The sequence below is a fragment of the Lathamus discolor genome, chromosome Z (genome assembly GCF_037157495.1).
Source record: "Lathamus discolor isolate bLatDis1 chromosome Z, bLatDis1.hap1, whole genome shotgun sequence".
NCBI classification, from domain to species: Eukaryota; Metazoa; Chordata; class Aves; order Psittaciformes; family Psittacidae; genus Lathamus; species Lathamus discolor.
Genome location: NC_088909.1, coordinates 64,474,109 through 64,500,884, shown reverse-complemented (window position 1 = coordinate 64,500,884; position 26,776 = coordinate 64,474,109). Strand labels below are relative to the sequence as shown.

Here is a 26,776-nt window from a genome sequence, read left to right as displayed (position 1 = left end):
CTATGATATCTGAAATATCCTTTTCAACAGAAAATCCTACTCAAGCGTATGTCAAAGTAAACCGCACTGAAAGACAGACTGTCACAAAAACCTACTGTGAAGGGGGACACTTGAGACTGCGTTTGCACATCTCATGAGAATCACTACTTAAGCACATCAGCATCATGAAGGTAAGGGTATAAATACAGGAGTGCATGTTTTCATTACAAGTCAGCATCATTTGCAAGAACAGTTTCACACAATTGCTAGCAACAGTTTAGTTTCCTCCTCCTAAATTGATTTTACACATACTCCAGAATTAGGACTTCAGCTGCTGGGTCTACTTTACTGACAAAGTATACCTATAGGCAATGCCCCAAATCGTAACTCCAAACACCACATACTGTCAATTGCAGTGCGCTGCCTTAAGCCTTTGCTGTCCATCACAGGTCAGCTGCTGTTCCGTTTGGAGCTTGGTTTCTCTTTACTAAAACAATCCCCCTCCCCTTTCCTAGCAAAAGAAGGACTTAAAGCAGACATGGGCCAAGTCTGCTGAAGGAGCGAGGTGAGGCAGCAGACCATATGGCTCCAGCTCACAGGTCAGCACACATTTACCAACATACAATTAATTTGTTCAACAAAGCTTAATTCAAGCTGTGCTGCACTTGCTGGTTCAGAAATTCCTACTCTACCTGTATTTAAACACTGTTTTCATATTTAATATAGCATGCAACTACTAAAGCTCTCTATTCACACTAAGTAAAAACAAATTCATTCCGAAAGTTATATGGCATTAATATTAGTTACAGCGTAAACAGCCTAGGTTATTTACCTAGACCACTCAACAACGTGATCATCCATCCCTTCTTCCAACCTTCTCACAGAAAGGAAAAAGAAGCAAAATAAATTATTTACTTAATATAAAATAATCACGTTGATTGTTCTAGAACTATGCTTTTAGGTGATGAGCTACTTAGCATTGTGTTTCAAAGATTTAATAAGTCAACAAAATAAAAACCAAGCAAGATTTATTATAGATTCTGCTCAGTCACTTATTCTTCCACGTAATCTCATTTTACAATATTTGAGGACTTCCAGCTTTGTAACGCTATATTCTGGAATTTTAACACTACAAGCAATAGACATTTATACACCTCTCTGAACACTGGGATGGATCAACACTTTCAACAGTAAACCATTTGCTGAAGAAAAAAAAACAACCTTACTACAGTCTAAGCAACATGCGAGCAACCCAGATCTTGCAAATAGCACAGTCTTTCATTAAATAAAGTAGTGAAAAGATCCAGCAGACAGAAACCAAAGACCAATAATCAAATGTGCAGACTTGTCAAGGCAGAGAGTAATTAACCACTGGAAATAAGATGGCGCAGGGGATTTGCAATCATTAGAAACAAACTGAGGAGATACCATTTTCCGGGTGGGGAAAATGAGAGTGGTGGACAAACTCCGGGGCTCAGTACAGAAATTCACCCAGTCATTCCAAAGGTCCATGTTGCTCAGTGGCTAACATAACACTTTCAATTTGCTTTTCTTCAGGGAAGTACTGGGTTACTTCTTTCATCTTTTCACCTCAGGCACTCCACCCCACCTTACCACCTTCTGCTTTGGGCAAGAGAGAGGACACTGAAGATGCAAGGACGATACCAGCTGCTGTAACCCTGGGGTGATACACAACGGTTTTCTCAAGATGTTTACCTGGTTCTATCAAGATTTTTTCCTAACTTTCACTTTTTTTTCTTTATATTTCTACAGTGCAGCTGTAGCTACAGGCTACAGAAGCAATGAAACCTGCAGCAGCAGCATTCACCACTCCGCAGTGTAACCCCTTCTCAGGGCAGCAACCCACTCAACTGCCTGCTGCTTGAAGTGCTACGGCCTTCGAATGAGAAGGCCTCTCAATCCTATGCAGCGCTCATAAAGACTTTTCATGCACACACCTCAGAGAGACAAGATCAAGGCAGTGAGTCCTCTGGCTGTTTTAAATACATTTCTCCATCTTCCACCAAAAAAAAAAAAAGTCATCACTACAGCCCAGATTTTTCTCATAATGATGCTGCCCAAGCCATTCCCAAGTTGGAACCCAAACCCAAGCACCAGTATCTATGTGCTTTGGAAACATAATGGCCAGTCATTACAGAGCAAAGCTCCATTCAAGTCATCTATCTGAAAGTTATTTTGAAAAAATCTCCTTAATTTTAATTTGGTTGTACACACGGCTTTGAAAAATCCCACCTAGATTTTAAAGTCTCCTTAACAAAGCCACAATCCTCCAAGTCTGCTCTTATTTGCCATGAATCATTTTGATGCAAGTTCTCCATATTAACTCCTTCATCCTTGCACGGCATAATTACAAATGTTCTCTGCATATTTTTGCATATTTAGCTGAGAGACATTTCACACTAACGCTATGGAAATGTCTCAGTACACATTAATTTCTTATGTCTATATTGTGCTATATTGTTTACTTCTCTATTTCTAAACTCTAGCATAGTGCAGGTGTAATTCATAAACAGCAATTACAGCACAACATCAATTACAACTTAAGCACACTGACAGACCATCAGCTGAAGGTAATGCAAAGGAAACTCCCCAAACTGCACAGGATAATTAAGAGCCTTCATGAGAAATCCCATGTGGAGAAAAATCTCATTGTAGGCCAGGAAAGTGATAGACTGTAAAATCAAGTTAATGGGAAGGTAAACTTCAGCCTCAAGACATTGTGTGTTCTGCATGCATGCCAGACCTCAGAAGACTCTTTTAAAATTTGTCACAGGATCTGAAGCCGTCTGGGATGGTCTGGAATAAAAGGAGAGCAGCAGCATGTGGTGTTTTGCCTATGGAATCAACATGGTTTGAAGGCACTCTCTCATCCCTCTTGGTACCACGTACCTAAATTATCATTCAACCGAAGCATTTGTGCTCCCACTGTTACTCCCCTCATGAAGGCACATGGGCTGAAGGGTTACTGAGAATACATGAGAAGAACCATCCCTCTGGAAACCACTTGCCAGACAGAAGTCAACAGCATGTGCCAAAGCAACGCAAGGATCTTTCTTACACCACCACCCCCACCAACCAACGCCCTAGCCTTTACCTCCAAAAGACCACAAATTCTCACACAGAGGAGCAGCACCTCTGAGCCTGGAGTGGAAGCACTACTCTTAATGCACAGTTAAACATTCTACCCACAGAAGCCCTGTAAGCCTTAAACCTCTGAAGGCAGAGGTGGTCCATTCAAGAAATAATTCATCCCTATCACTCGAAAGATGGACAAAACCTGACCAGCTAGCACTGAGCTCAAGCAGCTTCCCTTCTCCATTCTTGACTATTTCCTGCTATATTCTGCCTGCTGCTGGCAACCTCAAACCCAAAGCAAGAAGACAGATCATATAGTAAGAGCTGCAGGGTTCCTGTGCCTGTAATTAGTAGTTTCTCAAATCAAAGAAACAAGTATAACTTGTTATATGTTCTTGAAGCTCCTCATGTGTCCTCAGAACAACATCTCAACTTCAGGCAAATAGAGCCCTTCAGGATCCTGTCCTCCACTAGATTTCCAGACAAGTAAATTTGTATTTATGCGATTAATAATGTAATTACTATAATTACTTGCAATAATATATATTAGTATGTATTACATGTTAGGTATTAGACTATGTTAATAAAGTAATATAATAATATTTATAAAAAAACATTTTAGAAAGGTACAAACTTTTAATTGACAATGCCTTTAAAGTTTAAAGCAACATTTAATATAAAAGGAGAAAATCTAACAGGCATGAAAGTCAGGTTATGCACTCACTTTACTTTGGTCTTTCAGGCAAATTTAAGCACCCTATTGAGCTTTTTGAAATTTTTCCTCCCACTTGCAAGATTCAAACTTCAGATTTCTGTTCTCCATATAATTTAATTCCATAACCATGATGCTATCACCCAAAGTCCCATAAAACTTTTAAAAACAAACTTCCTTTTGTCTTTGGTTATGCTACAGGTTTCCCAGAGGCCAAACAAAACATGGTACTTCAGCCACTGCAGCCCTCCCAAAGCCTCTTGATTATTTGCATCTCTGGAAGCTAATGCAATGGGGTGACTTTGTCAGCATTATTTTTACAAGCCATTTTAACTGTGAAAGCCAGCATGCACCACTGGCTCCCGCTCTGGCATGCTGTGCTACACACCCCATCTGGTCCTTGTTCATGCTGCTGAAGCAATGCCGGGCTAATCCCAAACGTTTGCGATTCTTTCAAAAGAGATTGTTAGTTTCACAGCAGTTCTTGTGGACCTTATTTTACACTGATGAAGGCAAACAGCAAACAGCAACAACCAGAAGAATAATAGCCACTTTGTTCACACAATAAGACAATGTGAAACTGCCAGGATCATTCTGAATTGCTGAAATTGCTAAGTTCTACTGCACTATGTTAAATAGCTGGCCTACAAAGCGAAGACATAAAACTGATCTTTAGTATTTCCCTCTCCCATTCACCCTCTCTCATAGCAGATGCCAACTGTTTGGTTAGCCACATTTCATTTATAAGAAAAACACACAGTCAACTGATACAAATATGGTAACCGGAAACCTCTCTTCACTGTTTCAACTGTTAGCTCTTGACAGAACAATGAAAAGGAAATCTGAACACTGTCCACTCCAAATCTGCAACTACATTTCTTCAGCTTACACTTACGGCACAACTCTGCCACTAAAGCATTAGTTCTCAGTACACAAAAAAAAAAAACCTGCATAATGAAAAAATATTTTGCAAATGCAAACACAAGTGTTTGTGGGTTTAAAAAAAAGCTTCAGAAAAACATGCTCTGTGCAAAAGCAGAGCAGCAGTGGAAGAGGACAGAACTTAACATGAGGAACACTCATTTCTCCTTGCTAGCAGTCAGCACAGCTTACTCCTTGACACGCTGGGCAGCCAGCAGGTCCCTTGTGCAGCCCCCATAACAGCCAGTTTGTGTGTTCATATTCACCAGCAGACAGTCCGTAGGTAGGCTGAGAGAAGAAGAGGCCACAGGCAGCAGGCAGGCAAGAGCCCCAGTGAGGCGCCCCACAGCAGCAGCCACTGCCAGGAGGTCAGCAGAGGACCTGCTGAGCCGCTCTGCAATGCTGGCACCTTTGCCCCTGGCTTGCACTGCCTGCAAACACATGGGTAAAACTAATTTCAGTGCAAGAGACAGGTACAAAAGCAAAGGCAGAAGTGTCTGCAAGAAGTGTGCTAATAAACTAAGGCCCTTAAAAGAGCGAGTTACACAAGACACCAGTCACATGGCATCTGAGTAGCTACATACTCAGGCAGAAAACGAGGTGAGCAGCACCAACCACAGAGCGAGACTCCAAACAGCTCCTCCAGATCAGAAGTATCAGCTTACCATATCCCAAAATTACACCATGTATCACTTTTCAGCCATTCAGGAGAAAAGCAGGTCTGTATCTCACGCATCTCCCACTGACAGACAGGACCAACCCCTCAAACCTGCACCCACGAAAACAAACCTCATCTCCCACCAGCCCCATAAGCCAAGCCAAAACCAAGAAAAGCTTGCTGTGGCAAACCTTCTGAAGGATCTACCACCTCCAGGCCAAACACTGCTCTCCTGTGCTCGCTGCACCCTGACCCATGGCCACCATCTACTCCATCACATTTCCCAGGGAAAAGCTCCCTTTTCAACAAAGATGGACATCCTCAAGACAGGTATCCGATTTGTCAGCACCATATTCTCGCTTACTGTAAAAGCCTTCTCCATCATCAGCTTTTCCTTCATCTGATATTATTAAGGAAGAAAGCACTTTTATAAGTATAAAAATATCATTCCGAGGTCTCCTAAAAGGCATATTTTATTCTTAGTTTGCCTTTTGCTTTGCCTGTGTTTGCAAACTCAACCCTACTGATTTTCGGATTTGTGTGGAGTGAATTCTGCTCATTTATTCAAGTGAGCCTCAATGATGCCAATAATCAAGGTACAGTTAAATTTTAAAAAGGGCTAAACCAAAAAAAACATATACTAGTTTTGTAACACATACTCTAAGTTTTATTAAAACACATGATCAGAGCAGCTTGATTTAACTGCAATAAGCAGAAAACCAAGTAATACATTCTAGAGCACAACCACAACTGAGGTCTGTCCCTGTCCCCATTGTCCCACCCCATTATTCTTTCAACTTCAGCATGACCATTCTTTACAAAAAAATAGATAGTCAACCACCAGTTACTTATATAAACACAGATTATTCTGTATACACTAACACAAATCACTTCAAAGTCTGATGTCTTCAAAGCCTGATGACTTCAAAATAGCTCTCAAGATTCAAACTAGTCTTGCACACTCACAAGATAAACAAAGCAGCTGCCTGTTAGCTGCAATTTACACAATACACACAAAGGTTTTTCTCATTAATTCCTCGTATTTAAGCTGTATGGCAATAGAAAACATACAGTATCTATACAAAATGTAGCAACAAAAAAAGAGAACTTCCACAGGTATTGCAGCAACACAGGTACGTTGCTCTTTAGGGGGATGACGCCTGCATGTGTGTGCCTGGGCACTCTCAAGCTGAACCAAGGCTACTACAGATACTAAGACTACTCAGAGAAAGACATCCCTCCCCAATGTACACATAAATATAAGATCATTTACGACTAATTTCAACACAGGCAACATGACACACAGCCAGGTTAAGAAATCTCAATCTGCTGAGTAATTCAAACAGCTTCGTTGTTAGTTTACGATGCAATGAAATTGGTCGGTCAACAGCAACACCACTATATAAAGCTCACTCACTTGGAGTCTAGATTACAGCATTTTACAAGTTAAGACAATTATTCTCTGCTCCTACTAAATTATTCCCTATTGTAACTATTAATTTACCTGATAAGGAATCTTTAAATGAGCTTTCCATCCACACTGCCTTACAAAATATCTAAAAAATTAATTTCTTACCTGCAACCCAAACTGCATGGCTGTTCTCGTAGCTCCCCTATAAAGCCCATAGCAAAAGGTTGCCTTGAGCAGTTGGCAGTGGCCTGAATTTTGTCATCAAGTAATGAGTCTGCCACAAAATAATGACTGCACAGCAGCAGCCTGCTGGATATAAATCCCTTTGCTGCTTAAAAGTAGATTTTAGATCAATATTAAAACTAAAACAAAAAGCCCAAACAAACAAAAACCCCATAAAACACACACACACTCACACACAAACCTCCACAAACAAAAAAAAACCCAACCAGAAAACAACACACAACACAAAAACAACCCAATATTATCTGAAAAGAACTGCAAGAATAAAAAGCATCTCTGCTGATCTCACTAACTATACAGCAGGATGCAAAATTAGCACTAAGTTGTCTGATATTCAAGCAACTGTAAAAATCAGAGTATGAAACAGAACACTCCGCACAGAGTCAGCTGCAAGTATTAAATGCTGCACCATATGAACGGTGAAACCTATATAAAGAGAGACTAGTACTTAGAAGGAGCAAAATAAATGTTACATGTTTTGTGAGTGTGCCCCTCCCTCTCCCAGACCTGCTCACCCTTTCCTCCCCTAAGGCTTTAGTTCTTGGTTAACATCTCTCCAGCTGAAAATAATTGCCTGCCTCCAAAAGGCATCTCGGACAGTGTCACTCCCTAATCAGCATGAAGACAGCTGAGTGATATGAGGCATTTCCACCTTCTCCCTGGAGTAATCTCACCATCTCCATGAAGCACTACAGCATCGTCACAAGCTAAAAGGACTTTAAATATAGCGCTCTCCCCTAATGAGAGCCATATTCCAATAAGGCCACCTTCCAAATACCCACTTCAGCTGCCTATTAAAACTTAGCTTACTGATACAGCTATCACCAAAGATCAATCAGTGCAGGCCACATACAAACCTCAGGGAAAATCCATTTGTATAAATGAACTCACAATGCATTTGGTATACCTAGATACATAGATGCAAGCAATAATCAATTGTGTTATCTTTAAATTTTTATCACAGTGTGAACAACATAGTAACAAGCAGCAAATTTGCAAGTTCTCACACCCTGACAGAAGAGGTACCAGTAGAATTACACTGCATTTATAAAATGGACAAATTTCCCCCCTCTGCAGAAATACTTTAGAAAATAAAATCACATATCTATTTCTTGATAAATTGAAGAAAGAGGAGAAAAAAAAAAATTAAATGTGTTTACGGGCTTTGCACTGCATATACCAAGAAAGAAATGTGTGGATCAGAATAATTAAAATTTCAGCTTTCAGAAGCTCAGTAACATGCTGTAGTTTCACTCCAGAGCAGAATATCAGCATCTAGAAATTGCACGCACATATTTCTTCAAGTCACCTCCTCCTCCCCACATCAAAAATTTACTTGAAACAGAAAATCTGGACACAATCCTCACCATTGCTGTTCTCAAAGAGCCACCAAAATCTTATTTCTTGTGAGGACACTTGAATCTTGTATTTTTTTGCTTTTATCCAGTTTTCCATCCTCCCCAGCTCTGCCCCCTTTGCTAGTTATCTACTCTTGAAGTTTGACACCAAGTCACACAGCTCAGACCTGACTTATGTTCCTGCCCAAAACCCATTTCACTTCGCATGTTATTCAGTAAACTAACAGCTACTGCCCTTTTCTCTCCCCCATGCATTTGGGATGCACATCAGCAGCAAGACTTACAACAAATCATTTTCAGATACAACAGCCAAAGGCACAGCTCAGTGACTGCATGCAGGAGGATCACACAAGCATCTTTAACTCTTCCAAATTCTGCTTCTCATCCCTCCATGAGGCTCACTTCCTTCTTATTTCACATTATACTGCAAATTTCCCATGGAAGGGACACTGTGTCTCCCACAGGTGTTTATATACCATAAACTCCTAACACACCAAAGCTCTGCTTGGGGCCCTCCATCACCACCAGAATACAACAGCCCTGGTAGTACTGTAAAACCATCAATTACACTTGAATCCAGCACCTTCAGAGTTCTGCAGGAAACGGAAATCATTAAGAAGGTGACAAACACTGTCCTTTTCCAGCCCTCAAGTACCTCCACTCCACACAAAGGGAACTACCTAATTTGCTTATATTAGACAGTGTTTGATTGTTGGGATCAAAGTTTCAGGTGCCTTCATCATCTCCTCCACAACTTCTCAAAGATTTAAGAGAAGTTTGAGAGATTCTTCTCAGCCTTTCTTCTCTAATTCCCAACATTTTTAAAGTTCACATTTCCATCAACTACAGAAGATTAGACTGCCTTTGGTCCATCCCACATCACAGTCACACAGAAACATTTAAACCTCTTCACACAAAGTTTAAAAAGCAGGTATAATTAGTCATTAAAGAGTTTTGAAAATGGAGAAAGCAGTCTTTGCTCTGGGAGAGATGAAATAAGAAGTGCTTTATATCCTTAAAACAACCTTAAGCACGTTAAGAAATTTAAGTGGAAAAAATACAGCAGCAATGTAAGTAAATACAGAAGGCTTGATTACAAGTGAGTTTTACTGAGTGCTTAAAGCATTCAAGTTGCGAAAAAAGCAAGTTTCATTATTTCAGTAGACAGAGACATGACCCGAGAGGGGAAGTGCTACTGAAAAGCCCACGTTTTTAAGTTTTTCCTGTTCACACTAGACAACTTCCTTGATTAATCAATGTATTCCTGTATGATGCACACCTATATGACCCCCTATATGTACAAAGACAGCCATTAAACAACATGCATTAAAGCTCACAAACACATTTTTTACTCTGCAGATGGCCAAGGCAAGAAGGGTAAAGCTTCATTACTAATCTCCACTGTTATCACAGTTTCTTCCCCTTTAGCCATTTCAGAGCTAGGCTGTTCCCCACACACCTCCCAGAGATGCGGAAGCCTGAAGTAGCTGACCTCAGGCTCTGGATCAGATCACTCCGTCCTCCTGCCAAAGAGCTGAGCAGGGGGTTACAGACAAAGTCTAGAAGCACGCCATAATCACTGCAGCAAACACTCAGCTGTTTCAGTGAACTCCAATTTCCACCTGCCACAAAACCCAATCCCAAAACAAGCACAAGCATGGGTACTTCACTCCTGCCATCAGCCACTGGCTGACAGCTGGGCTAACCCGACAGAGCCTCTGCTGAATTTGGCATTTTGCTGCGCATTTTATGCAAGCAAACAGCTTTCACCCTCCCACTCTCTGCCTCTGCCACAAACCCAAGCACCGAAAGTAGCAATATAAATACAAGGTTTTGAAGCCCTGTTGCACAAACTTGACAAATCACAACAGAGCCCTGTAAAATGCAACCATTTCACTGTTGGTGATGTGCTGCATATCACATGCACTACCTCTTACTCTACACACTTAACCCTTTGGCACATGTCCCACTGGGGTTTCACTGTGATGAGTCTGGAAAATCTGTGCCAATGCAGCTATCCGTAGCACATCATTTACAAAGAAAACAGACGGCTATGTGTACATTTGTTGTACACAATAATATTAGGAATTTTAGGCAGCCAAAATGCAAACTTTATTCATAATTCTTCTAGGTATTACAAATGCTACACATATAACCTGATTTACATTACCTACATACGCTAGTCTCTAAAAATTAACTAAAAGAGCTCTACGTACATAAATTTCTAGGCAGTTTGATATTAAAACTTAAAGGGGTTTTAATTTTAATGAAGCCTGAATTCTGAGTCTTATGGAATACACTTCTCTTTAAAAGCAAAGAATCAACTATGGTTTTATCAAAAGTAAATGAAATGACACGAAGAATTAAAAATAAATCGAAATTCAACTACAGCTTTTCAAGTGAAAATAAATAATCATTCAGTTTTATTACAGTTTTGGCCTTCACATTTCTATACTCAGGATGATTCAGGAAACAGTAAAGTGTCTTGTACCAACCTGACATTGACTCTGGCTCACAATAGTACAAATAGTTCCATCAAGGTATTTGCAAAATACTACTTGCTGAAAGGAACACGTTGGCTTGAAACTCTGTACTTTTCCTCTTTAAATGCTGGAATCAATAGGCATCATTATTGTCAGCACCTCAGCAATAAAACTTTATTTCTTGCTTCCCACAAGAAACTTTACATATGCCAATATTAAACAGTATGTCAATACTAAATAGTATGTCCTATAAAATGCTTACGGCTTTACTGTCAATACGTGATTAACTTTAACTCCAAGCAAAGGTTCCTCTGTTAAGGGAAAGCACACTCACAGGTGGCAATTCATGAAGAAAAAAAGTAACAACATATTGCCTGGGTAACTAGATAACAGCACTTCAGTATTAATGCCATATTTGCAATTTGAAAGCGTACAAAGTCTTAAAACTCACGGCTTGAGTATCTTGAACTCATGTTATCACAAAGGTCTCAAAAAACCCTACTCAAGTCATTTGATCACATCTGAAGAACTTCTGAAGTCACTGCAGCAATCACAACCCTACTTGGACATCTAAAACATTTGCACAGGGCTACTGGGTGTAATGAAAGCACAACATTAAAAATCCACACTGCTTTTCCTAGTGAAAGCACTGAAACAGTTCTCAGGAGCCAGCAGAAAACCATGAAAATTCTGAGCAAAGGCTTCGATATTATCTCCTATTTACATATCTATTCCAGCTGAGCTGTACCCAGACAGACACTGCCAGGATCAGGATGAACCAATCACCCAGAACATTCTGGTCTGAACGCATCAGTTCAGAGCTGCTGTAGCACCTTCACAACTGGAAGCACATGTTCATAACACCCAGATCTGTCCCACATTTCACATATCCATCTTCAAACCTCAACAGTAAAAATCTCAGTTGTAGGTGATACAGAAGCAACCAAACACATAGGTTTTCTTTCCCCAGCACTGACCCAGGTGACTGTCTGCACCATACCACAGGTATGGGATTGCTCTCCCACCCGATGGCAACAGCTGACAAAAGCCTCATGGCTTTCCTGCTTCTGGTGAGTAACCCCTAGAACAAAACCATCTTAGGAAAGGGAGTTTGCAACTCTGGCGCTTCACTGAGAGGATTCTTATATCAGAAGACAAATGGCCACCATCTTCGTGGGTGTAACTGATACACTCCCATGATGTTTACTATTCAGATGGTAAGGCAACTTAATTGAAGAGCTGCTTTAAAAAGAAAAACACTCCAACACAAAAAAAACCCACAACCAAAACAGTGACTACAAAACCCAAACCCCACCTTTCTGATTGATGCAAATGGACAAAGTGCTTTAAGTATGCCAAGATGTCCATTCAACATACAGTACTGACATCAGGATGACCTCTATATGCTGCTGCTTTTCAAAAGCATATTTACATAGTAAGTTTCACAGGGGAGCCAGAAGTACTTACTCATACCACAGCTGCTACCAAAAACCATTCCCAACCCAAAATTGCACAGATTAATAACATATCAATTCCTATAACTAACCTGGATGAAAAAAGTATTTCACAATGCCATTTAATTTTTTCCTCAAACTTTTCTTTTCTTTTTTTAATAATGGAGGAGAACATCCTTATAAGTTCATGATAAAAGGATATTTTTCAGTAGTGTTTGCACAGTGGTTATGAACTTTCCAGAGTAAACAACCACATCTTTCACTACTAAAAGCTTTCTCAAGGAATGCTAAGGGTTTGCACAAGAGTAGCACCAAGAGCCCTTCACAGTCCCAGCAGAAGCAACACATGAGCCTAGTAATAATCATACAGCGTGCTTAGCCTTAAAAATTCAGCTGGAACAATACATTCGTAGCAGTAAAACTCCCTGTTTTGGCAACCATAGCCTGTCCATTTAAACAGCGAATCACCACTGTATCCATACATTTCTTCCTTCTGAAAGAAAAGAAATGATGGTGACATTCTTTCTTCTGAAAGAAGTCATGGTGACACGCTGGAGAGATTCAGCATGTAGTCCTGGCAAAACAGCCCTTTACACTTGTCTTCTTGTCTCACCAAGATAGGGACCCAAAAAAAAAAAAAAAGCCAGGATTAAAAAATAATGTATATATAATGGAAAATTAGTCCATTTGCTTCCAAAATTCCACTGCTTTTCAGCAGTAAGAAATTCCCAGAAAGCACAATATGCTGCACCTGAGCATTAGGCACGAGAAACCCTACCCTGAATGGAAAGCACTCCTTTCATGGCACTGCTACCTGGCCACCACAACATGAAGTAGAACACTTTTAAGAATATGCAGATGGGGTAGGGGAGGGAGAGGCAGAAAGATGCACCAAGCATAAACATCATAAACATGCCCTTCCACACAGTCTGCAAGCCAACAGCAAGCCTCAGTTTCTGCAGGAACAGCTTGCTCTACACACTAGCATAAGGTTTTTGCATATCAGCCATTATACTGCTTAAGAAACTACAACTCAGGTTGTATTTCATGTCCTTCCTCTTTAAAAATAAGTTTTATTTAACAGAGAAGTAGGCTTTTTTTCACCTCAAACCCTTCTATCAGAGACACAGACCTCAAGTATAATTTCGGCACAAAATATAGTAATGTAAATAAATAGCAACTAAACTGGTGAAGTGATATTAGTACAGCTATGATCAAAGTCATGTATCTATCTCCAGAGCACCATATTTGTCCCAAAATGTCATCTCGAAGTCTACCAAATGGAGAAAGGACAGTTGAGTTCCTTATAAAGCCTTCACACTCCAAGGAATGTAAATAAGGGATATTGTTAAAATGAAAGATCTAACTAAAGCTTTACATTTGTAACATTTAAAAGGTTTTCCCCTCCTTTTGTGTTTTTAATCAAAGGTTCTAAATGTGTAAGTGATGGCAGTTGCCATGGAAATATGCATGCCAAGTTCCCTCTGTGGGAACCTCAAAGCTCCCCTCACCACCAAGAGCCATGTAATGACAGAATCACATTAACACCTTTGACTCCCAAAGCCCATTTATTGCATAGAAATCAGTACAGCTGACTCCTTCACCTTCCACAGACAAACATTAACTATTCCTGTCTGCTACGCTCGTCCCTTCCCCTGGACATGCTCTCAGACCTGTTCCAGCACCATCCTTCATACTGCAGAAAATGAATGTGTACAGCTTTCTCGACAAACACTAAGCAGAAACCAGAGTGCAAAGGCCATCAGATGCGTGGTCTGATCAAAAGCACCATTTCATAATCTGATGAGAAATTTCTTTTCCCAAAGCAATTGACATATAATAAATCTGCATCCTATTCCAGAAGATGAAGGTGTAGCTATGAAGAAAAACAGGCAAACGTGCAGTGACAGGAACTGAACTCCCATAAAAGCCAACAATTAAATTACAGAACAGAAGACAGGCTCTGAAAAATGGTTACTTTTTCCCCTGGTGGCTGTCAGTACTAAAGCAGGAAAAAAAGAAGTTCTTAAAAACCTCAGTGGAATTCCTGAATATCAGCATGTACCATTTGATGCACAATCAATTTATGCACAAAGAAGGCCCATTTCAGGGGCAGACGCAAGCAATCTTTTTTCTTTAATCAATTCCAAATAGGCAAATACAACCATTTGAGAATGTCTCCTTATCAGCACCTTAATTCTGTGAGCAAATACAAATACACACATTTAATTTATGCAGCCGTATGTGTTTGTATGAAATAGATATTTATGTCACACACCCTCTGCCATTGCAATGAATGTCTTAGACACATAAAATATGAGATTCAAGATACACTTGGAATTATTTATTTTTGTATTTGAAGAAAAAGCTATTTCAGTAGTATCCACCCTCACTGAAAATAGCTAGTCTTATATTTTGAATAATTAATATGCTGTGAATGTATACATATAAGTTGGTTCTATTTCCTTTTCTTTTTTTAAAAAAATTCTTTAGGGAGATAGACTTGCACAGAGGAAATCCTTTAAGCCTATGAAAAGGCCTGTCTTATGTACTTATCATATAACCACTGACAACTAACTCCTATGCAAAAGTGAAATGAAAAGGCCATTGTGTGTCTCACTTACCTAGCAGGTAATCAGGATGACCTTTCAAGCCAGTTTTATCAATTTCACTGACAGAGAGTAAAGCCCTAGTCAGATTCAACCCAACAGTAAACTTACTCCAATAGGGCTAAGCATCTAAACATGTAACTGCAGATTTTTAGCAATCACAATAAATTCAAGACAAAAAAGGCAGCCATTCTCTCATCCATACGACTAGATTTTAATAGGAAAAAAGAATTTAGCTCTTATTCCTTAGCAAAAATACAGACAGTTTTTAGCAGCTTTGCAGCTGTTTTTTGTTTGGTTTTGGCAGGGGGGGTGAGGGGAAGAGAATATTCTTTCTACCAAAGTTATTTATTTTCTTTGAACATACATTTCCATGGACAACTAATTTTCTGCAAAACTGACCCTTTAGGTATGGTACATCTACAGCCAAATAGGAAGGGGATCTGTGTGCGCATACATATGCATCTCTACCAAATCCCTAGTAATTATGCAATTGCTGAGTGGAAACACGAATGCAAAATTTCTTGCCTCTGGCCATTTTACACACTTTTTGTTAAAAGAAACAACAGAGATACCGGAGAAGAAAAAAAGCTTTGAGCACAACATTGTTCCACCAGATTTCTACATGCAAAGTAACAAACTAAAGCATTACTGCCCTGTTAACTACCACTTTTTTTTCTTTCTCATATTTTGGGTTTGCTTTGGGGTTTTTTCCTGAGAGGTCAGGACAGCGTGCTTATGCAGGGCTCCTGTCCTACAGGTAAACCTCAGCGACACTCCTCCCACACAAACCTTGAGCAAGGTCAGGGCCCTCCTTATTGCTGTGTGCAGCACTCTCCTCTGGTTTTAAATGCTTTGCAGACAATTCTTACCATGCTCAAATTAAGTGCAGATTTACACACAGAAATATGTCATGGCCCACGCTAAAGTGTCTGGCAGGAATTACAGGGCCTACCAACAACCAACCAGCAATTACTGAGAAGGGGGAGAAATATTTTATTAGATTAGGTTGGGAAAGGATTGATTGTCCAACAGCCTGTCTATATTGCTATAACTCTTCCAATTATACCAGTTGGTCCAACTGGTATAGCCAGTGCTATTTATAATGCCTTTTTCCAAGCTTTGTCTTCCTTATATCTTACATGAGCAAGAGGAATCTCGTCTATTTTCAATGAACAGGCAAGCGTTCTGCTTGCATTAACAACCTGGACTTTATTTCTTAAATGTGATTTAATAAATGTCTTCTGAATAAATTCAAGCATGACTGAATGAGGCAAAAGCACAGAGTATATCCGTAAAATACCCTATCAATTCTTGCTATTCACTGTTACTCCCGCACATGAACCAGCGTTATCCATGCACATGACAGTCCCAAACATCACAAGGCATGGCTGGACTAGTCTTTCCTACTGCCACAAGAGACTACTTGCAAACTGGGAAGGTACAGTAAAATGCATTTTACCGACATAAATTACTAAATCTAGTGTGTCCTCAACACAAACTTTGACCAGCCTGTTTTATGATAAACAATACAAGAGACAGCTAGCTCCTTCTGAAGTATTTGAGACTTCGGAGTTAAACTACAACAAACCTAAGCAAAGCACAACCTCCATGTCATGATCCGAGACATAAATTCATTATTTTAATACTTTTTATAATTTTAATAATTTTTATAATTTTAATAAAAAAGTATTGTTTTGTTCTCTCCAGAACACAAATTTGCACTGAGAATTCAAATAAAAATCCAAGAACTTTCACATCTCTTAAGTCTCTTCCCTATATCCTACGTTGTTTTTCCAGTAACAGACAAGCATAACTCATTATCTTGCAGTAGAAATGAGAACAAAGGCTTGATTTAAAAAAAAAAAAAGAGGCTCCATTTTTCTGTGTCACTTTGTATACACAATGACAAAGTTCATAGAGCATCATTTATTAAAAAAAAAAAAACAAACCAAAAACAACACAGCACAACAAAATGAGCATATACATATAAAAACTAACCATTTGAGGCAGGAAGAATGCCTGCTTTATCTCGGGAGAAGGAGGAAAAACTCAGCAGAAGCACACAGTTAAAGCCTGCCCTTGAAAAAAAACACTCTGGAACAAAGCAAGAACTATAATCATGTTTCATGCACTTTTCCCCCTTTCCCTCCCCCTCTGCCATTTGCAATGCATGCAAATCTGCCCGGACCTGGCAGGCCACATTCAAGGACAGGGAACACCAGCCTCCCCAGTCTGTCTCACCTAGACGCAGTTGTGTCAGACCTGCCTTAGCTTCCAGGTATCAGCTGGTGTCTCTGCTGCACACCAGCAAAGGGCTAACAAAGTTTGCCTAAGTTTCTACTCCCCTGCCTGCTTTCCCAGCAGAAACGCCTGCCTCCATAAACTTTCCCCCGCTTTGCATATCCTCTTCTGTATCCCAGCTCAGATGAGTAATCAGATGCATGTCAGGATTTCCCAGTCTAATTCCATACGTTTCCTAGTCACTCCTGTATTGGTGCTCTACCACCTACACATCTGCTTGGCAGGCACAACCCTGCACAGGAACACACAAGCCAAACTCCTCAGACCAAACCCATGACATACTGACCACCAAAAGCCTGTCTCACGGAGGCAACCAGCCTGTCCTTGCAATGAGGCCAGCAGGTACTAATTTTGCAGCACAGTGTTCAATCCTCTTTGGCTCACCTCATATATAGGCTAATACTAATGTTTTAAGAGGATCAATGCAGAAAACGCCTGGTAGATTATGAGTTTACTGCTGTACAAGAACAGAGAGAAAATGAAATAGGTGGAAGATGAGGGAAAGACAGGAAAACAGATACTATTTCCAGATTATCAATAAGCTTGTTCTAAACTTGATACATGGGCTTCAATTAGCTTTATTTATTGTCTTTAGAAAAGTTTCTTATCTGTTCATGTCTTTAGTCCAAGTTCTTATCCATCTACCATCTGTTTTGTTTCCCCCTCAGGCACTGTAAGAACATACTCTGGAAGTAAAGGCTAATGTTTGGTACTTTAAAGAACTTACTCATCAAAAAACCTCAGTGGCAGTACTACGTGCATGCCTCTGCTCTGAAAAAGCCTTTTTTTCTCCTCCACTCCACCATAAATAAAAACCAAAACACACTAACAGCACTGAAGTTAGTTTTTTCTTGTTTACTCATGTAATTTTCAGAAACATGTTCACGTATCCAGACCCTCACTGCAGCACAGCTTGGTGTGGTGGGAAGCAGGAGAGGACAGAGTAGCTCCTGAACACCCTAGGTTAGCAGAGATGGAGCTCAACACCCTTCTTACTACAGGCACTAACTTCCCTTGCAGCAAAGGCAGGCTGCAGCAGTACCTCCAGGAAGCTTCGCAGCCTTTTCTTTGCATTCCTGGAACTTCACAGGTAGATAAAAGACAGAACATTCAAGGGGTTTGGCCAGAACACAACTAAATGCATGACCTTGTTAATGCAGGCCTCGACAGCAAGACCTGTAACTTCCCCAAAGATGATGGCATGCATTAGCCTGAAATACAATGTGTTACCTTTTGCTTTGTAAGTAAACAGTTCTGAGAAGAGAAAAAGTAATTCTTTCTTTTCATTAACTCATCAAAAAACAAAGCCAAAACCCTCACATCAGAAGGAAAACAATTAAAACAGCTTCCACCCAGCCTGTACAGCTACATCAATGCACAGGCAAGTTAACCCTCCAAATGGCAGCTGCAGCAGCATCCTTTTGGAGTTCACAGGCTCACCTTTTGGTACACAATCAGCTGTGTGCTACACTGAAAAGCAACTCTGCAGCCACCTCACCTTCCTAAAACTCAAGATCCCAGTAAAATAAGTGGATCCCTCCTAATTCTTTTTTTATACACTTCCACTTATCTACTTAGGCACTCAAGCACAGGACTATGCAAAGCCAGATGAAGCAGCCCTGGTAAAATAACTGCTTTATCATCACAGAAATGAACAGTCTGACAGGAGAAGAGGGGAAGCTTCAGGGAAAGAAAAAAAAAAATCCAATAAAATAACCAAAAGTGCTTCCCTGCTCCTTGGTAATTACACATCCTCCCAAATGGGCACACCTTTTTCAGCTAACTAAACGCTTATAAGGCACAAAAAAGAACACCCCAAAATTTTAATGTTACAATAATGAAAATCTGAATTCTCATTTTAAACTTCCAACACAGTAATTTATATACAGCCGTAAAAAAAAGAAACCTTCAAAGAATAACACAGGGAAGTTTATGACCGGTTCGGCTCTTTTTCTTGTCACCTTTAAGTCTCCATCCTTACTGTCATGTGCTACTTGGAATATATTACTGTTCTGTGCATTTTTCTGAAGGCAAAACATTGTGAAAAATTCTCTCAGTCATGCCTACAAGTAATTAAACCTCAGTTTAGTGGGAAGCATAGTAGATCAGCATCCATTTATGAATAATGCTTTCATGGTCGCACACCTTCAGAAACTACTTTTCAACTCACTTAAATCATAGAAAATGAATATTTACAAGACCCAACACTTGGAAGCACTGAAGGGTTACAAGAAATGTTAGTCAACCTTGGCAATTACAACCTTCCCTCCCTGTCACTACCTATTTCAAGTTACCTTTGTACAGCAAAAACTGGTATAAATAACATCACCCCTGAACATTCAGGAGAAATACTTTATTTTCATATGATCTACAAAGCTCCTACTGCAACAACGATGGCCTGAGATTCCACTGTTCCTGGAGAAAACAAAAGTAAATCATAGCATTTGAGGAGTCCAGACATAACATCTTGGAAAATCTACATCACAATTATTTCCACTGATTTAAGTAAGAGTCCCACTTCAGAAAGTCGTTCTCAGAATCAGAATAAGGCACAAGCATCTACCAATTTCCCCAGCAAACTATGTGGCATATACAAGTACTAGATCTAATGCTAGAAGCCCAGATCAAGATTTAATTTTGGCATGACTGAAAGAGATCCCCACTTACTTCACTCCAAAAAAAAAAAAAAATCTAAGATACTGTATTTTAGCAACAAAACGGTCATTTGACACGCATCCCCTAAGGAGGCTGTGAGTGTAAGAGTGCACACCACAGTGAGTACAGTGCAGCCTCCAGCTCCAGCCAAGTGGCCCTGGGCAAATAACAGATCCTCTCCAGAGGTCTCCAGCTCCTCCCCAGTAAGAGACTGCACGAAGTGGGTAACTCAAGCACAGCTGGCCAGGAGACAGGCCAGCAACCAGATCAGCTCGCCTTTTTGCGGACCTCTAAGTGGTACAAAGCCATACACTTTTGGCAAGGCACAGCTGTATCTATGTCAGCAGGTTAACACAAGGTTATCAAGTGTTTAATAGCTGTTTATATTGGGGGAGGAGAGGGAACTGAATCACCACCAAAGACAGAGAAACACAGCACATTAAACGAGGTCTCCAGGCACACCTGTACTTACAGCATCCAGAAAAACTTATGAATCAGTCTTACAGCTTTGAAATAAATCTACTCACATCATATGCTTCATCTGCTGTGGAAGGAGCTACCGCCCTCCCCACCAGCCAAAATAGCTTTTATGTCTTTAAAAAAACAGCTATAGACCTATATTGGTAGGTATGTATGCAAGCAGCTTTTGTCAGCAGAGACTGTAGCAATTCCTGACCATCATAAACTGTACAAAGAGTAACTGGGTTTTTGGGAGTGGGGGGAAGGGTGAATTATTTCTTCTCTAGGCCAAGAAATCCCATTAGAGACAGATTTCAATGTCAGTCCAGCTCAGGATTTACAAACCTTTTTCTTCTTGAACATTCACATATGTTCAAATGTCACTCATTTGCTTTCAGTGGAAAAGAGCTGCTTGCAGCTCATCTCTGCTACCTGAAAGAATCACAAATGCCCATCCATAGCTTGCTCATCCCAGAAAGCACACTGTAGTCACTCAGTTATTTGTACAGCACAGCAAGGAACATGGTACGCACTGTGTTTGAACCTATGCGAGCTACTCAGTTAGCTTACAATGCCCCTTTCTAACACAGTTTGTAAATGATACTCCCACTCCGCCACAGCCTCCACATACACCATCCTCACAGCCAGCACAGCTTCCTTTAAGAGCAATTGCATAAGTGCCTAAGCTCGTGCTACTGATAACGTAAAAGTCATTAAACAGTTCTCTAACAAAACCTCGGTATAGGTATCCAAAAGGGAGTATGAGATAGTAGCTATTTCTGAGCCTGATGGTCATAAAGACATCACAGAATGCTTTGGGTTGGGAAGAATCTTAAAATCATCTAGTTCCAACAGCCCACTGCTAATTTCTGTAGTAGTTTTAAATAGACAAAAAAAAACAAAACAAAACTTTACTACTGCACCGATTTCCAGAGCCTACTGTAAATACTTGGGTGTCACAGACTTAAAGGTGATGCTTCACAATTTCCAGCTGAAATATTTCCCTGCAAGAGGTACATGAATAAAAGCAGGAGGCAAAAAGAAGGCAGGAAAACGCTTCAGCGTGGAGCCAAAGAGCAGACATGAAAGAGCCCGTCAACCTGCAGATCCACCAGGCTCCCTCCCACAGCAGGGCAGGCACAGGCTCCTGTTCCTCTCCTTGCTAATGGCAGTCACATAACAGAAGCGAGCGGCAACAATAAAGTTACAATCACGGCATTCATCCATTCATTCCTTTCTCCCTTAAACCCCGATGCTGCGTGGTTTCCTATATGCTGAAAATACCGCCAAACAGCCCACACCACGAAGCAGTAAAGGCATCACCTTACAATTAGCTGGAGCACAAACAGGAATAGACAGGAAACTCTTATGTCACTTTACCCATCTCTCGAAAATTCAGCATCTCTTGACAGATCTAAACCCTCCTGACAGCCGAAAACCAAAACCAGCAGAGTGTAGCTCTTCAGAACGTTAGCAGCCGGTTTCCCCACAGCGAGTACCCGGCTCAGAGCCCAGCTATTCGCCGAGCAAGACACCGCGGCTCCCAGCAGACGTCAGCCTCCCCTCCAGTGCCCGGGCACATTAAGCGGGGCCGGCACCTAGAAACGACCGGGCCGCTTCCCGGCGGGGCAGACGCCGCGCAGCCAATTCACCGGCTCACGACCAGGGCCGCCTCCGCGGCAGGTGCAGGCGGGGCCGGCCGCAGGCCCCGGGGATACACCTGAGGGCAGCCGCTACGAGCGACCAGCCGCTGCCGGAACCAACAGTGCTTGGCGGCAGCAGGCGAAAAAGCACATTTATAAACCTGCCAGCGCTCGCTCATTCGCTGCGGGAGGCTCCTCCTCCGAGCCCCGCTCCGGCCGCGCCGCCGGCGGGGGCTGCCCGCCTCGCGTCCCCACCTCACGGCCGCCGAGACCGCTGCCGGGAGCCGACGGCGGGGTCGCGCCCGGCGGGCGGGAGGCCGCTTTCCGCAGGTGTGCCGGCACGGCCCCGCCGCCGTGCTCACCCGAGCGGCGCCGCCGCGGCAGATCCCGCACCCACCTCGGCGGGAGGAAGCACGGCGGGCACGGCCACACGCTCGCCCCAGCCGCGGCCGCCCTGCCTCTGCCTTCGCCACCAGCGCCGCCGCCGCCGCCTGCTCCTCCCCTCGCCGTTGCCGCCTCCTCCCGCGGCCCCGGGCGGAGCGCAGCCCGCCCCACCGGGCGCCCCTACCTGCGCGGCCTGCCGGCGCTGCCCCCGCCCGCTCGGCGCCTTCCCCGCGGCAGGCTGGGCCGCGCAGCCCCCTTCCCCCTGCGCCGGCGGGGGCAGGGCGGCGGGAGGAGGAGGAGCAGCAGTTGGTGCCCGCGCGTAACAAGTTTGGGTTGCCCCGCAGTATGGCGGCTGCCGGGCGGGGGGCGGGCCTGAGGCGGCTGCTCCGCACCGGCGGACTCGGCCGGGGCCGCTCCGCCTATCCTCCACGAGCGCTGCTTTCCCTGCCCCAGCGGCTCCCCCGCCGCCGGCAGCATCCCTGCAGGGCCGGCCGGCAAGGGCAGCGCTTTGGTGAGTCCCACACGGGGACAGCCCCAGCAATGGCACCAGCACATCGGCGCCTCCCTGGAGGTTTAGGGCTTGGAGAGGTGTGGAGGCACTTTTGCCGAACGCAGATGCGGTGCCCCCGCAGTTTAATGAGGCCGTGCAGCAGCTGCCTCACCTTCCCACGCTCGGTGCCGCTTGTCCCATTCACCTGTCCCTGCGCCTCTTTTTTCTGCTCCTGTTCTTGCCCTCTGCCCCTGCTCCTCCTCACGCTCCTTCTCCTGCCTCTGCACCGTCTCGAACAGGATGCTCGCTGCAGACCGCAGCGCAAATTGCATCCGGATGCAGCCTCTCTGTACGATGGAAATGTGAATGATTTATACTGAAAGCAAACGTTACTGGAATTACTGCACCTCAAAGTACAGGCCCATGTAGGTGACTGCTTGGTAATATTAAAGGAGGAGCAGCTTGGCATAACAGAGAAAATAGGTCAGTGACTGCACACATCTCACCAGTGTGCTTCTGCTGAGTCACTGATGAGTTATTGATTACCATCATGTCCATGCACGTCTGTGTTACTGTTCTGATGAACGACAAGAACCAACACATGGATGATTGGGGTTCTTTTACTGCTGTGGAACAAGTGATATCTGATGTTTTTGGTTGCTATAGCTTAGTTAACAGGATTCATTTAAGCAAGACTGAATAAAATACTTAGTTTATCGGATGTTGGCATTTGCATTACCGGCTGCTCTAATTCCAGATCGCACAGTATGTATTGTTACAATAATGTGGCAGTAAATTTCTACTGTCTATAATTCACATTAGCTATAGCTTAGAAATACTATCAAAATGAAATTGTTGAGGAAATAGAGCCTCTTAAAGACACAGAATCATAATTACCTCAGATAAAGAAAGTTTCCATGCAAGGCAAGACCTGGCCAATGAAGCCAATGAACAGTTTGTTCTTGTGTGGAAAACACAGAACACACGGGAATCCCCTTCCCATCACTACATTTTTAAAACGAACTTAGGCCGGTTCCACACTGGGCCTGTAGCATCCATCACACAGTTAATATCAAAGAAGGCCATGCACCATCAAAACGTTAGATAGGAGGCATAGAGAAGCAACAAGTCACACCCAGCTCTGGGATGCAATGGGGAGCAGGTGGAACTAAGGATCTGGGGTCTGCTGGGGAGGGAGAGAACCACTTCTGACAGTTACCTGTGTCTGCAGGGAGCTTGAAAAGGGATCAAACACTGGACCCGAGCTGGAAAATCCCGAATGAAAATACAGTAGCAGGATGAAAAATCCTGGCCATATTTTATTTGGGAAATTGCTGTAATTTATACCAGCAGAAGAATAAACTGCATCTCTTCTGGGACTGGCCACTGGTATTAATATACCAGCAAAACCTTTCTGGCATAGGCAAGACTTTAAGCATCTCCAGAAGGATACAACTATGAAATGATATTCCAAGGGAATAAACAGAAGTGCTTTTTAAATCTCTTTTGCAGTTTATGAATTCCAGGCTAAGGCAGTTCTTAGCACAAAGTAGTAAAATCAGAGAGGTTTTGTCAGCTTTCCTCAGGGAGCCTGCAGTCTGCGCAAGCTTCCAAAAACCCAGAGTGGCACAAAGAAACCAGAGCACAGGCTAGCACCAACACAACTTTTCCATTGCTTCTGCCTGTCTCTATCCAGGTTAGATTTCATGACCTTTAAGAATTATACTGTTCATTTGTACAGCGCAGCTTTCGATCTCCATTCTCAGTAAAACCTGTGGAGTATTGCAGATTGAAAGGTCAGAGGTAAAACAAGGAACTGATATTTGGACGTTGTCAAACACCAGATTCTCAGCCACATTCAGGATCTTCTTTCAGGTAAAAAGTGTTACCAACAGGGGCTTGTTGAGAAAAAACTAGATGCCCTAATAATAACGGTGTTGGGAACATACAGCTAGTAGCATAAATTGCACCACGGATAATCCCCATTGTTCCCCATTACAAGTGATGTCTTTCACAGGATTAAAAAAAATGGCCTCTAAGGCCTGGAGGACACAAATGTGGGAGGTTTTCCAAAGGTCTGTAACATTAGCCTGGACTGTTTGTGAACTAGCGGTGTAGGGCTAAAGACACTGGTCCTCGCAGCAATTATAACTGACTTTGTTTTGCTAAAAATTATTATCTTCTTTCAAATACTACGTGCTGTGGCAGTGAGATCATATAATGAACAACTATTAATACATGTCCACAGCAACCCCATAATGAGTATTCCAAAGATATGCATGAAACATGCTTGTAAAATCCTCCATTATAAGCATAATAAAGTATAATCTTCGAAAGTACATATAATGTATGCTGCAGAGTAACAGCATGTAAAGACTGCCTCAATCATAATACACCTTGTTCAGACATCATGTTGAGGGATGAATATACCCGTGGGTATTTTAAGTCTAGTCAAGCTATATCAAATCTGTACCACGAAAGAAAAAAAACAAAACCAAAACCAAACAAAAAATGAAACCAAACCAAAAACAATTAAGCAAGGAAAAGTCAAAGCTGACTGTGCTTTTAAATCTGAACCCCTTAATTAAACTCAGGAAGAAATAAGCTTCAGGGTAGAAGATACCAGAAGAGAGTAGGGAATGAGCGTAAGACCAAAGCTGGCCCAGAAGCCAGTCGGAGGCTGAGGGCAGATCAGTCCAAGAGTGAGTGAGTGAACAGGTGGTAGGTATTTAGTAAGCCAGTGAAAAGGGCAGTGAACGTGCCAGGAGGTTTGCAGACCAATATATAATGCAATGAATAGGTCAGCAGCAGAGTACGTGAGAGAATGAATGGATGAGAGGATAAAAGAATAAGCAGTTGAGTTGAATGAATGTGACGATGTGAACAATTCTGAACAAAGTCAAAGTTTTAAGCTATACTGTCTTATTGCTATATTGCTATGATGGCACGACTTTTCAGATCGTTTGTCATTGATATCAATCAGTGCTAGAGGAAAAAAGACGTATCTCCTTGATAGCAACTTAGCATGCTAAAAATACAGATTTAAAATGCACTTTAGAGTCAGAAAGTAAAAATTTTTTTGAAACGCTAACACAGAAAAAATAAGCACTCAGAAGTCACTGTCCAGTAAATTAATGTTGATTAACATTATTAAACTACTAAATTGACAGAGACCTAAAATTATTTGCCAAGTAGGAAAATACCATTAACTCTATCCTAGTTATGAACATGATACACAACAGCTCAAAGCGATTTGTGCAAGATTATGCATGAAGTCAGTGTCAGAACCACACAGACAAAATCTTGACCTTTTACTTCTGTATCTTCGCCATCAGGCAGAGAAAATGCATTGTCTTCACTTTTGCAATTACAGAGGTAATGGAACTAAATTATAATAGTCTAGGGGCATTATCTCCTAACCCTGTGGTGGTTTTTTTTGGTCTGAATGCTTCCTATATCATTATGGATAAACATGGCAATTATGTAGAAGATACACTCCAAGACTCTAAAACTGTCCCTGTATTTACCACATGTCTGTTTGTATGTCTAAGTCATAAGGAGGAGTTAAGTAGGTACTGCACAGACATCTGCATTTAGATAATGTAGTGCAGAGGAAGTGCATGGCAGAATGATATCGAAGAGGAGGGTCTCTTTCTCCTCTTTTCACGGGTCTAGTGGTCAAGAACCCTGTGAAGGCCACAGAGAATATTTTCCTTTTGCTTTCTAAGCTGGAATAACAGATTTAGTGGAAGCTCACTGTAAGCTAGTGTCTGACCAATGGACAAAAGAGTTATTTGTAGTCCAGCCTCTGTTAGCTCTCACTGCAAAGCCTGTTAAAAAGTTTGCTAAAAGAATGAGAGGCAGGGCTAATTTAGGGAAGGATGGCAAAAGTGGCAAGAATTCCCTTCATTCTGGAT

The 26,776-nt window shown here is 42.0% G+C and overlaps 1 protein-coding gene across 7 annotated transcripts in view; it reads right to left on the bottom strand.

Annotated features, from left to right (window-relative positions):
• SEMA4D (semaphorin 4D) overlaps nucleotides 1-22,681 on the bottom strand; it is a 94,226-nt gene extending 71,545 nt beyond the window's left edge. For 4 of the 7 annotated variants that reach the window (XM_065663444.1, XM_065663442.1, XM_065663443.1 and 1 more), the window contains exon 1: nucleotides 21,723-22,102. The gene's annotated coding sequence lies outside the window, so the exon portion shown is untranslated. Of the gene's footprint in view, nucleotides 1-21,665; nucleotides 21,682-21,722; nucleotides 22,103-22,382; nucleotides 22,457-22,553 lie in introns of those variants that run through there. The other 3 variants (XM_065663439.1, XM_065663440.1, XM_065663441.1) reach the window with 3 other exon arrangements.
• Nucleotides 22,682-26,776: the final 4,095 nt, after the last annotated feature.